A 16,482-nucleotide genomic window follows, 5' to 3' on the forward strand; every position below is an offset into this window, starting at 1 on the left:
AGAAACACTAACCCCTGTAGTCAGAGACACTAGTGAAACATCATGTCACACTCACATGATATCAGTGCAGGCAATGGCAGGTCAACGTTGTTTATTGTAAAAAAATAAAATAAAAAAAATAATATTTTTTTAAGCTGGGCCCCCATCCTTGCAATTGCGACCTCTGCACTTATCGCTCCACTTGTAAGCTAGCCCTATATAAGACGTAGTTAGTACTAATCTTTACTCTTTCTTCAGTCTTTTACTTCATACCTCCCAACATTTCAAAATTCAAAAGAGGGATAGAACCCCCCCAGGCAAGAGTGTGATATTTGGTGGGCAGGGATGGGTCTTATAAAAATCATAAGACCAAAGTAATATAAATAAAATTCTAAATAAAGTCATATTTTAATACTCTTATGCAGCAATTCAAACACAAGCTCAAGCTACTGGTATAGCTATGCGAGCTATGTATTTAATTAGCCTTTGCAGAGACAGTGCTAAATATTTGTATCTTAATTGGACATTTTATAATAGATTCTTTTTTAAAATGCTCTCTGCATATCCCATTAATATTCTAGATTCTGTCCTTTAAAGTCAGCAAAAATGCACAGTAACACAAACTACACATATACATGTACACACACTCAAATACACAGAAACACACTACATAGCATACACTTACACATGCCGATACACACACTACATAGCATACACTTACACATGCCGATACACACACTACATAGCATTTACTTATACATACAGATACACACACACTACATAGCATACACTTATACATACAGACACACACACACTACATAGCATATACTTACACATGCAGATAAACACACAAACACTACATAGCATACACTTATACATACAGATACACACTACATTGCATACACTTACACATGCAGATAAACACACAAACACTACATAGCATACACATACATGCAGAAAAAAAACACACATTACATAGCTTACACATACATGCAGATACACACACACTACATAGCTTACACTTATACATGCAGACACACACACACACACACACAGCTTACACATGCAGATACACACACACTACATAGCTTACACTCATACATGCAGATACACACACACTACATAGCTTACACTCATACATGCAGATACACACACACACACTACATAGCTTACACTCATACATGCAGATACCCACTACATTGCATACACTTACACATGCAGATAAACACACAAACACTACATAGCATACACATACATGCAGAAAAAAAACACACACTACATAGCTTACACTCATACATGCAGATACACACACACATTACGTAGCTTACACTTATATATGCAGATACACACACACACTACATAACATACACTTATACATGCAGACACACACACACACTACAAAGCTTACACTTATATATGCAGATACACACACTACATAACATACAATTATACATGCAGATACACACACACACTACATAACATACACTTACACATGCAGATACACACACTACATAGCATACACTTATACATGCAGATACACACACTACATAGCATACACTTATACATGCAGATACACTACATAGCATACACTTATACATGCAGATACACTACATAGCATACACTTATACATGCAGATACACTACATAGCATACACTTATACAGTCATGCAGATACACACATACACTACATAGCAAACACTTATACATGCAGATACACACACATTACATAGCATACACTTATACATACAGATATACAAACACACACTACATAGCATAGACTTACACATGCAGATAAACACACAAACACTACATAGCATACACATACATTCAGATACACACACACATTACATAGCTTACACTTACACATGCAGATACACACACTTTACATAGCTTACACTTATACATGCAGATACACACACTACATAGCATACACTTATACATGCAGATACACTACATAGCATACACTTATACATGCAGATACACTACATAGCATACACTTATACATGCAGATACACTACATAGCATACACTTATACATGCAGATACACTACATAGCATACACTTATACAGTCATGCAGATACACACATACACTACATAGCAAACACTTATACATGCAGATACACACACATTACATAGCATACACTTATACATACAGATATACAAACACACACTACATAGCATAGACTTACACATGCAGATAAACACACAAACACTACATAGCATACACATACATTCAGATACACACACACATTACATAGCTTACACTTACACATGCAGATACACACACTTTACATAGCTTACACTTATACATGCAGATACACAAGCATTACATAGCTTACACTTATACATGAAGATACACACACTACACAGCATACTCTTATACATGCAGATACACACACTACATAGCTTACACTTATACATGCAGATACACACTACATAGCTTACACTCATACATGCAGATACACACACTACAAAGCATACTCTTATACATGCAGATACACACACACACTACATAGCATACACTTATACATGCAGATACACACACATTACATAGCTTACACTTATACATGCAGACACACACACTATATAACATACACTTATACATGCAGATACATTACATAGCATACACTTATACATGCAAATACACTCACACACACTTATACATACAGATATAAACTATATAACATACACTTATAGATGCAGATACACTACATAGCAAACATGTATACAGTCATGCAGATACACACACTACATAGCATACACTTATACATGCAGATACACACACACTACATAGCATACACTTATACATGCAGATACACACACTACATAGCATACACTTATACATGCAGATACACACACACACTACATAGCATACACTTATACATGCAGATACACACACACACTACATAGCATACACTTATACATGCAGATACACACACACTACATAGCTTACACTTATATATGCAGACACACACTATATAGCTTATATTTATACATGCAGACACACACACTACATAGCATACACTTATACGTGCACGCACACACACACTACATAGCATACACTTATACATGCAAATACACTCACACACACATATACATACAGATATAAACTACATAACATACACTTATAGATGCAGATACACTACATAGCATACATGTATACAGTCATGCAGATACACACTACATAGCATACACTTATACAGGCAGATACACACTACATAGCTTACACTTATATATGTAGATACACACACTACATAGCATACACATACATGCAGATACACATACACTACATAGCATACACGTAGACATGCAGACACACACTACATAGCATACACATATACATGCAGACACACACACACTTATACATGCAGATATACACACACTACATAGCTCACACTTATACATGCAGATACAGACACTACATAGCTTACACTTATACATGCAGATGCACACATTACATAGCTTACACTTATATATGCAGATGCACACACACTACATAACACATTTATACATGCAGACACACACACTATATAGCATACACTTATACATGCAGATACACTACATAGCATACACTTATACATGCAAATACACACACACACACTTATACATACAGATATACACTACATAACATACACTTATAGATGCAGATACACTACATAACATACATGTATACAGTCATGCAGATACACACATACACAGCATACACTTATACATGCAGATACACACACACTACATAGCTTACACTTATATATGCAGATACACACATACTACATAGCTTACACTCATATGCAGATACACACATACTACATAGCTTACACTCATATGCAGATACACACACTACATAGCATACACTTAGACATGCAGATACACACACTACATAGAATACACATACATGCAGATACACACACACAATACAAAGCTTACACTTATATGTGCAGATACACACACTACATAACATACAATTATACATGCAGATACACACACTACATAACATACACTTATACATGCAGATACACACACTACATAGCATACACTTATACATGCAGATACACTACATAGCATACACGTATACATGCAGATGCACTACATACACTTATACATACAGATAAACACACTACATAGCATACACAAATACAGAACACACAAACACACTACATAGCATACACTTATACATGCAGATACACACACTACATAGCTTACACTTAAACATGCAGATACACACTACATAGCATACACTTATACATGCATATACACTACATAGCATACACTTATACATGCAAATACACTCACACACACACTTATAGATGCAGATACACTACATAACATACATGTATACAGTCATACAGATACACACATACACACTACATAGCATACACTCATACATGCAAATACACTCACACACACACACTTATACATACAGATATACACTACATAACATACACTTATAGATGCAGATACACTACATAACATACATGTATACAGTCATACAGATACACACATACACACTACATAGCATACACTTATACATGCAGATATACACACACTACATAGCTTACACTTATATATGCAGATACACACACACTACATAGCTTACACTCATATGCAGATACACACACTACATAGCATACACTTAGACATGCAGATACACACACTACATAGCATACACTTATACATGCAGATACACTACATAGCATACACTTATACATGCAGATGCACTACATAGCATACACTTATACATACAGATGCACTACATAACATACACTTATACATACAGATAAACACACTACATAGCATACACAAATACAGATACACACCCTTATACATACAGATACACACAAACACACTACATAGCATACACTTATACATGCAGATACACACACTACATATCTTACACTTAAACATGCAGATACACACTACATAGCATACACTTATACATGCATATACACTACATAGCATACATTTATACATGCAAATACACTCACACACACACTTATACATACAGATATACACTACATAACATACACTTATAGATGCAGTTACACTACATAACATACATGTATACAGTCATACAGATACACACATACACACTACATAGCATACACTTATACATGCAGATATACACACACTACATAGCTTACACTTATATATGCAGATACACACACACTACATAGCTTACACTCATATGCAGATACACACACTACATAGCATACACTTAGACATGCAGATACACACACTACATTGAATACACTTATACATGCAGATACACACACACACAATACAAAGCTTACACTTATATGTGCAGATACACACACTACATAACATACAATTATACATGCAGATACACACACTACATAGCATACACTTATACATGCAGATACACACACTACATAGCATACACTTATACATGCAGATACACACACTACATAGCATACACTTATACATGCAGATACACTACATAGCATACACTTATACATGCAGATGCACTACATAGCATACACTTATACATGCAGATGCACTACATAACATACAATTATACATGCAGATGCACTACATAACATACAATTATACATGCAGATGCACTACATAACATACAATTATACATGCAGATGCACTACATAACATACAATTATACATGCAGATGCACTACATAACATACACTTATACATGCAGATACACACACTTATACATACAGATAAACACACTACATAGCATACACATAAATGCAGATACACACCCTTATACATACAGATACACACAAACACACTACATAGCATACACTTATACATGCAGATACACACACTACATAGCTTACACTTAAACATGCAGATACACACTACATAGCATACACTTATGCATGCAGATACACACTACATAGCTTACACTTAAACATGCAGATACACACTACATAGCTTACACTTAAACATGCAGATACACACACTTTACATAGCTTACACTTATACATGCAGATACACACACTACATAGCATACACTTATACATGCAGATACACTACATAGCATACACTTATACATGCAGATACACTACATAGCATACACTTATACATGCAGATACACTACATAGCATACACTTATACATGCAGATACACTACATAGCATACACTTATACAGTCATGCAGATACACACATACACTACATAGCAAACACTTATACATGCAGATACACACACATTACATAGCATACACTTATACATACAGATATACAAACACACACTACATAGCATAGACTTACACATGCAGATAAACACACAAACACTACATAGCATACACATACATTCAGATACACACACACATTACATAGCTTACACTTACACATGCAGATACACACACTTTACATAGCTTACACTTATACATGCAGATACACAAGCATTACATAGCTTACACTTATACATGAAGATACACACACTACACAGCATACTCTTATACATGCAGATACACACACTACATAGCTTACACTTATACATGCAGATACACACACACTACATAGCTTACACTTATATATGCAGACACACACACACACTATATAGCTTATATTTATACATGCAGACACACACACTACATAACATACACTTATACGTGCACGCACACACACACTACATAGCATACACTTATACATGCAAATACACTCACACACACATATACATACAGATATAAACTACATAACATACACTTATAGATGCAGATACACTACATAGCATACATGTATACAGTCATGCAGATACACACTACATAGCATACACTTATACAGGCAGATACACACTACATAGCTTACACTTATATATGTAGATACACACACTACATAGCATACACATACATGCAGATACACATACACTACATAGCATACACGTAGACATGCAGACACACACTACATAGCATACACATATACATGCAGACACACACACACTTATACATGCAGATACACACACACTACATAGCTCACACTTATACATGCAGATACAGACACTACATAGCTTACACTTATACATGCAGATGCACACATTACATAGCTTACACTTATATATGCAGATGCACACACACTACATAACACATTTATACATGCAGACACACACACTATATAGCATACACTTATACATGCAGATACACTACATAGCATACACTTATACATGCAAATACACACACACACACTTATACATACAGATATACACTACATAACATACACTTATAGATGCAGATACACTACATAACATACATGTATACAGTCATGCAGATACACACATACACAGCATACACTTATACATGCAGATACACACACACTACATAGCTTACACTTATATATGCAGATACACACATACTACATAGCTTACACTCATATGCAGATACACACACTACATAGCATACACTTAGACATGCAGATACACACACTACATAGAATACACATACATGCAGATACACACACACAATACAAAGCTTACACTTATATGTGCAGATACACACACTACATAACATACAATTATACATGCAGATACACACACTACATAACATACACTTATACATGCAGATACACACACTACATAGCATACACTTATACATGCAGATACACTACATAGCATACACTTATACATGCAGATGCACTACATACACTTATACATACAGATAAACACACTACATAGCATACACAAATACAGATACACACAAACACACTACATAGCATACACTTATACATGCAGATACACACACTACATAGCTTACACTTAAACATGCAGATACACACTACATAGCATACACTTATACATGCATATACACTACATAGCATACACTTATACATGCAAATACACTCACACACACACTTATAGATGCAGATACACTACATAACATACATGTATACAGTCATACAGATACACACATACACACTACATAGCATACACTCATACATGCAAATACACTCACACACACACACTTATACATACAGATATACACTACATAACATACACTTATAGATGCAGATACACTACATAACATACATTTATACAGTCATACAGATACACACATACACACTACATAGCATACACTTATACATGCAGATATACACACACTACATAGCTTACACTTATATATGCAGATACACACACACTACATAGCTTACACTCATATGCAGATACACACACTACATAGCATACACTTAGACATGCAGATACACACACTACATAGCATACACTTATACATGCAGATACACTACATAGCATACACTTATACATGCAGATGCACTACATAGCATACACTTATACATACAGATGCACTACATAACATACACTTATACATACAGATAAACACACTACATAGCATACACAAATACAGATACACACCCTTATACATACAGATACACACAAACACACTACATAGCATACACTTATACATGCAGATACACACACTACATATCTTACACTTAAACATGCAGATACACACTACATAGCATACACTTATACATGCATATACACTACATAGCATACATTTATACATGCAAATACACTCACACACACACTTATACATACAGATATACACTACATAACATACACTTATAGATGCAGTTACACTACATAACATACATGTATACAGTCATACAGATACACACATACACACTACATAGCATACACTTATACATGCAGATATACACACACTACATAGCTTACACTTATATATGCAGATACACACACACTACATAGCTTACACTCATATGCAGATACACACACTACATAGCATACACTTAGACATGCAGATACACACACTACATAGCATACACTTAGACATGCAGATACACACACTACATTGAATACACTTATACATGCAGATACACACACACACAATACAAAGCTTACACTTATATGTGCAGATACACACACTACATAACATACAATTATACATGCAGATACACACACTACATAGCATACACTTATACATGCAGATACACTACATAGCATACACTTATACATGCAGATGCACTACATAGCATACACTTATACATGCAGATGCACTACATAGCATACACTTATACATGCAGATGCACTACATAACATACAATTATACATGCAGATGCACTACATAACATACAATTATACATGCAGATGCACTACATAACATACAATTATACATGCAGATGCACTACATAACATACAATTATACATGCAGATGCACTACATAACATACACTTATACATGCAGATACACACACTTATACATACAGATAAACACACTACATAGCATACACATAAATGCAGATACACACCCTTATACATACAGATACACACAAACACACTACATAGCATACACTTATACATGCAGATACACACACTACATAGCTTACACTTAAACATGCAGATACACACTACATAGCATACACTTATGCATGCAGATACACACTACATAGCTTACACTTAAACATGCAGATACACACTACATAGCATACACTTATACATGCATATACACAGACACACTACATCATATATGAATATCTTTAATTAATTGTATGGGGTCCTGGGGTGGCAAGCACATTAGATGGCAGTCTGAGGCTGCCAATGTTCATTACCCTGGTATTAGCACTGCTCATCCTATGAAACTGAAGACATGCTAGTATTATCACCAGGGGTTAGACGTCATCACTACCAGAGGTTAGAGGTCACCATTACCTGAGGTCAGAGGGTATACAGCCTTCTTACTCCTGCTTAACCCACTCATAGGGTTGCCACCTCAGCCATGTTTTCCTGGACAATTATGAGTTACACATGCTACAGGGTGTGCAGGGAGGAACATGTATTGTGTTTCTGGACAGCACTATACATATTCCTCCCTGCACACCCTGCAGCATGTGTAACTTATAAGTGTTCTGTATTTTAAGGGACAGGTGGCAACTCTACCCACACACCATTCATTTCCCACAGGGAATCTAACAGGTATCTAACCCTGGGAAAAAAAAGCCAGCTGCTTCTGAGTATGGGCCCAATAGAATTTTAAAAAAAATACGCTTTTTATCAATAGCATTTCATTAACATATCTCTACAGTATATCAGAAATCTTGTCTGCAAATTTAATTGTTTTCCAAACCCACTCCGTGGGTATCCTTTGCTCTATACCAATCCGTTTACAATACCTAGGTTTCAAAATGGCGCTTTAAACACAAAGTTATTGGTTTAAGTATTTTGAACATGCAGTGCTGAAAATAGTGGGCAGGATAACGTGACATCATCGGCGAATAAAAGATATAGCTTTTAAAACGTTATGAAACTTCAATTTGGAGAAAATATAGGTCAGTAGGTTTTAATTAATGTTTATTAACTTTAATATGTTAGTTGTTTAGCTTAAAAATAACAGAAAGTAATCCTTTAAGGCTAGATTACAAGCGATGGCCTCTGACCCAGGAGGCAGTGGGGCTTTGCTGGATACTGTGTCTAATCCAGGCCCAGGCTTGCAGGCTATGGAAGGCCCAAAAGTTACAGTTTGTAAATCTTCTAAGGAAAGTTTTTTTAAGAAAAAGTCTGGCTGTTTTAGAAAGAAACAAAAGTGATAATTGTCACAGTGGTGATGCTTTGTGTAAACTAATTTTGGAGTTAAAGAAACAAACACATTTTGAAAAGAAAATGGCAGGAGGCTGAAAATGCTGAGTTACAGCATGAGGCTGAGCAGGCAGACACTGAGATCTGTGCTTTGGAGAAAGCTTTAAAGGAAAGCAATGAAGAAATTGAAAGGAGTGACATAAGCAAGGAAGAACAAAAACTGTATCAGCTGCAAAAGCTAAAATATTTTAAAGCTAAATAAAGGGAAAAGCCTGAAAAGGTTTTAAGAAAATCTCAATCAAGTACTTGAGATTTTACCTGTTTTGGAAGATGTGTCTGTAAAAAAGAATGACAGCTGCTTGTGATTCACTGAGCAAACCCAGCAAGGTGAGATAGGCTGGGGGTAATCAGCAGGCAGGTGAACCCAGTAAAGGCAGTAATAAGTCAACAGGAGAGCCCAGCAAAGAGAGTCAGCCTGCTGTTTCTGGGACCAGTATTAAACCCACAAGAGCTCTCAGTTTAAGATTCAGAAACATAAATGTGACTGTGGATAAAGCTGCTACACTTGAGCAAGGTGATTGTAGCACTGATAGGGAATCTGGTTAAGTTCCTGCACTTGCAGGTGAGCTCAGCTGGTGATATCATAATCTCTGCTACACAGTCCAGTAGTGAAAATGCTGCAAAACCTGGAAGAGGCAGTTTACAGTCTGGAACGGGTAGCATAGTTTCTCAGCTGCCACAAATAAATGGAGTACTGGATTTTGTAAATCTGGATGGGAGGAACCTAAAAGGAGACATGCACTGCATTCCAAGGGAGTTCCTAAAGGACTATGTGGGTTTTGCTGCTGATTAAATGGATAGTAAAGTCCAAATGAAACTTTCATGATTCAGATAGGGCATGTAATTTAAAAAAAATGTTGTAATTTACCTTTATCATCAAATTTGCTTTGTTCTCTTGGTATTCTTAGTTGAAAGCTAAACTTAGGTAGGCTCATATGCTAATTTCTAAACCTCTGAAGGCCACCTCTTATTTGAATGCATTTGACAGTTTTTCACAGCTAGAGTTCGTTAGTTCATCTGTTTCATATAAATAACATTGTGCTCACGCACATGGAGTTATTTAAGAGTCAGCACTAATTGCCTGAAAGGCAAGTCTGTCAAAAGATCTGAGGTAAGGAGGCAGTCTGCAGAGGTAAAAAGTATATTTCTGGGGGGGGCGGGGCTAGCCTTTAGCCTGAACGGTCGCACAGAGCTATAGCTCCAACTACATGTAATGAATAAGTATATCCCAGACCGTCCAGCCCAGTTAATCTGGTCATCACAAGGTGACTAATTGCTTTTGAACTCCTCTGGAGAGGTTTAAAAATGAAGAGACACTCAAGCATTTATCTACAGAGCAAGATTATGCAGAGCAACTACCCAGGGCCCTTGAGAGCGGCCATTTTCTAAGCCTAACCCCACATGGTATATCATGCAATAAAGAAGGACAACAAAACAGAATTTATGCTTACCTGATAAATTACTTTCTCCAACGGTGTGTCCGGTCCACGGCGTCATCCATAACTTGTGGGAATATCTCTTCCCCAACAGGAAATGGCAAAGAGTACAGCAAAAGCTGTCCATATAGTCCCTCCTAGGCTCCGCCCACCCCAGTCATTCGACCGACGGACAGGAGAAAAACAGGAGAAACTATAGGGTGCCGTGGTGACTGTAGTTAAAGAAATAAATTCATCAAACCTGATTAAAAAACCAGGGCGGGCCGTGGACCGGACACACCGTTGGAGAAAGTAATTTATCAGGTAAGCATAAATTCTGTTTTCTCCAACATTGGTGTGTCCGGTCCACGGCATCATCCATAACTTGTGGGAACCAATACCAAAGCTTTAGGACACGGATGAAGGGAGGGAGCCAATCAGGTTACCTAAACAGAAGTCACCACGGCTTGCAAAACCTTTCTCCCAAAAATAGCCCCCGAAGAAGCAAAAGTATCAAATTTGTAGAATTTGGCAAAAGTGTGCAGGGAAGACCAAGTCGCTGCCTTACATATCTGATCAACAGAAGCCTCGTTCTTGAAGGCCCATGTGGAAGCCACAGCCCTAGTAGAGTGAGCTGTGATTCTTTCAGGAGGCTGCCGTCCGGCAGTCTCGTAAGCCAATCGGATGATGCTTTTCAGCCAAAAGGAAAGAGAGGTAGCAGTAGCTTTTTGACCTCTCCTTTTACCAGAATAGACGACAAACAGAGAAGATGTTTGTCTGAAATCCTTTGTTGCTTCTAAATAGAACTTTAAAGCACGGACTACATCCAAATTGTGTAACAAACGTTCCTTCTTTGAAACTGGATTCGGACACAAAGAAGGCACAACTATTTCCTGGTTAATATTCTTGTTGGAAACAACTTTTGGAAGGAAACCAGGTTTAGTACGCAAAACAACCTTATCTGAATGGAACACCAGATAGGGGGGAGTACACTGCAGAGTAGATAACTCAGAAACTCTTCTAGCAGAAGAAATAGCAACTAAAAACAAAACTTTCCAAGATAACAACTTAATATCTATGGAATGTAAAGGTTCAAACGGAACCCCTTGGAGAACTGAAAGAACTAAATTTAGACTCCAGGGAGGAGTCAAAGGTCTGTAAACAGGCTTGATCCTGACCAAAGCCTGAACAAAAGCTTGAACATCTGGCATAGATGCCAGTCGTTTGTGTAACAAGACAGATAAAGCAGAAATCTGTCCCTTTAGAGAACTCGCTGATAATCCCTTATCCAAACCTTCTTGGAGAAAGGAAAGGATCCTAGGAATTTTGATCTTACTCCATGAGAATCCCTTGGATTCACACCAACAGATATATCTTTTCCATATTTTATGGTAAATTTTTCTAGTTACAGGTTTTCTGGCTTGTACCAGAGTATCTATCACAGAATCCGAAAACCCACGCTTGGATAAAATCAAGCGTTCAATTTCCAAGCCGTCAGCTGGAGAGAGACTAGATTTGGATGTTCGAATGGACCCTGTACTAGAAGATCCTGTCTCAAAGGTAGCTTCCATGGTGGAGCCGATGACATATTCACCAGGTCTGCATGCCAAGTCCTGCGTGGCCACGCAGGAGCTATCAAAATCACAGAGGCCCTCTCCTGTTTGATCCTGGCTACCAGCCTGGGAATGAGAGGAAACGGTGGAAACACATAAGCTAGGTTGAAGGTCCAAGGCGCTACTAATGCATCCACTAGAGTCGCCTTGGGATCCCTGGATCTGGACCCGTAGCAAGGAACTTTGAAGTTCTGACGAGACGCCATCAGATCCATGTCTGGAATGCCCCATAATTGAGTCAACTGGGCAAATATCTCCGGGTGGAGTTCCCACTCCCCCGGATGGAATGTCTGATGACTCAGATAATCCGCCTCCCAGTTTTCCATTCCTGGGATGTGGATCGCAGATAGATGGCAGGAGTGATCCTCCGCCCATTTTATGATCTTGGTCACTTCTCTCATCGCCAGGGAACTCCTTGTTCCCCCCTGCTGGTTGATGTAAGCAACAGTCGTCATGTTGTCTGATTGAAATCTTATGAATCTGGCCTTTGCTAGTTGAGGCCAAGCCCTGAGAGTATTGAATATCGCTCTCAGTTCCAGAATGTTTATCGGGAGAAGAGACTCTTCCTGAGACCATAGACCCTGAGCTTTCAGGGAGTCCCAGACCGCGCCCCAGCCCACTAGACTGGCGTCGGTTGTGACGATGACCCACTCTGGTCTGCGGAAGCTCATTCCCTGGGACAGTTGATCCTGGGTTAGCCACCAACGGAGTGAGTCTCTGGTCTTCTGATCTACTTGAATCACTGGAGACAAGTCCGTATAGTCCCCATTCCACTGTTTCAGCATGCACAGTTGTAATGGTCTTAGATGAATTTGCGCAAAAGGAACTATGTCCATAGCAGCAACCATCAACCCTACTACTTCCATGCACTAAGCTATGGAAGGTCGTGGAACAGAATGAAGAAATTGACAAGCATTTAGAAGTTTTGACTTTCTGACATCTGTCAGGAAAATCTTCATTTCTAAAGAATCTATTATTGTCCCCAAGAAAGGAACTCTTGTCGACGGAGACAGGGAACTTTTTTCTATGTTCACCTTCCACCCGTGAGATCTGAGAAAGGCCAGAACGATGTCTGTGTGAGCCTTTGCCTTTGAAAGAGACGACGCTTGTATCAGAATGTCGTCCAAGTAAGGTGCCACTGCAATGCCCCTTGGTCTTAGAACCGCTAGAAGGGACCCTAGCACCTTTGTGAAAATTCTTGGAGCAGTGGCTAGCCCGAATGGGAGAGCCATAAACTTGTAATGTTTGTCCAGAAAGGCGAACCTTAGGAACTGATGATGATCTTTGTGGATAGGAATATGTAGATACGCATCCTTTAGATCCACGGTAGTCATAAATTGACCCTCCTGGATTGTAGGTAAAATCGTTCGAATAGTTTCCATCTTGAACGATGGTACTCTGAGAAATTTGTTTAGAATCTTTAAATCCAGAATTGGTCTGAAAGTTACCTCTTTTTTGGGAACTACAAACAGATTTGAGTAAAATCCCATTCCTTGTTCCACAGTTGGAACTGGGTGTATCACTCCCATTTTTAACAGGTCTTCTACACAATGTAAGAATGCCTGTCTCTTTATTTGGTTTGAAGATAAGTGAGACATGTGGAACCTTCCCCTTGGGTTAGTTCCTTGAACTCCAGAAGATAACCCTGAGAAACTATTTCTAGTGCCCAGGGATCCTGAACATCTCTTGCCCAAGCCTGAGCAAAGAGAGAGAGTCTGCCCCCTACTAGATCCGGTCCCGGATCGGGGGCTACTCCTTCATGCTGTTTTGGTAGCAGCAGCAGGCTTCTTGGCCTGCTTACCCTTGTTCCAGCCTTGCATGGGTTTTCAAGCTGGTTTGGTTTGTGAAACATTACCCTCTTGTCTAGAGGCTGCAGAGTTGGAGGCCGGGCCGTTCCTGAACGAAAATTAGACTTATTCTTGGCCTTGAAAGGCCTATCTTGTGGGAGGGCATGGCCCTTACCCCCAGTGATGTCTGAGATAATCTCTTTTAATTCTGGCCCAAAAAGGGTTTTACCCTTGAAAGGGATATTAAGCAATTTTGTCTTGGAAGATACATCCGCTGACCAAGACTTTAGCCAGAGCGCTCTGCGCGCCACAATTGCAAACCCTGAATTTTTCGCCGCTAATCTAGCTAACTGCAAAGCGGCATCTAAAATAAAGGAATCATTCCAAATGAAGCCTTCTAGGAGCCTTTTCAACAACTTCCAGACCCACAAACATGCAGCTGCATGTCCTGCTCTCAAAAGTAACTGCGCATTAATGGCGCGAAAATGAGGCTCTGCCTACTACAGAGAAGGCCCTTCCTGACTGGGAAGGTGTCTAAACCAGTGCCTGACGTGAAAAAAACGTTCCCCAATTTTATAAAATGTGAATTTCAACATTAAGCTGTATAAAATGCCCAAATAAAGCAATCGATCTAGCCCATAAGAGTGTCTACCAGTTTTATAGCCCATATTAAGCCCTTTATTCTGTTTGAGACTAAGAAAATGGCTTACCGGTCCCCCTGAGGGGAAATGACAGCCTTCCAGCATTACACAGTCTTGTTAGAAATATGGCTAGTCATACCTTAAGCAGAAAAGTCTGCCAGCTGTTCCCCCCAACTGAAGTTATCTCCTCTCAACAGTCCTGTGTGGGAACAGAAACCGATTTTAGTTACTGCTGCTAAAATCATACTCCTCTCACAAACAGAACTCTTCATCTTTTTCTGTTTCAGAGTAAATAGTACATACCAGCACTATTTTAAAATAACAAACTCTTGATAGTAGAATAAAAAAACTACAACTACACACCACATACTCTTCACCATCTCCGTGGAGATGCTGCCTGTGCAACGGCAAAGAGAATGACTGGGGTGGGCGGAGCCTAGGAGGGACTATATGGACAGCTTTTGCTGTAC

Source organism: Bombina bombina, chromosome 3 (genome assembly GCF_027579735.1).
Source record: "Bombina bombina isolate aBomBom1 chromosome 3, aBomBom1.pri, whole genome shotgun sequence".
NCBI classification, from domain to species: domain Eukaryota; kingdom Metazoa; phylum Chordata; class Amphibia; order Anura; family Bombinatoridae; genus Bombina; species Bombina bombina.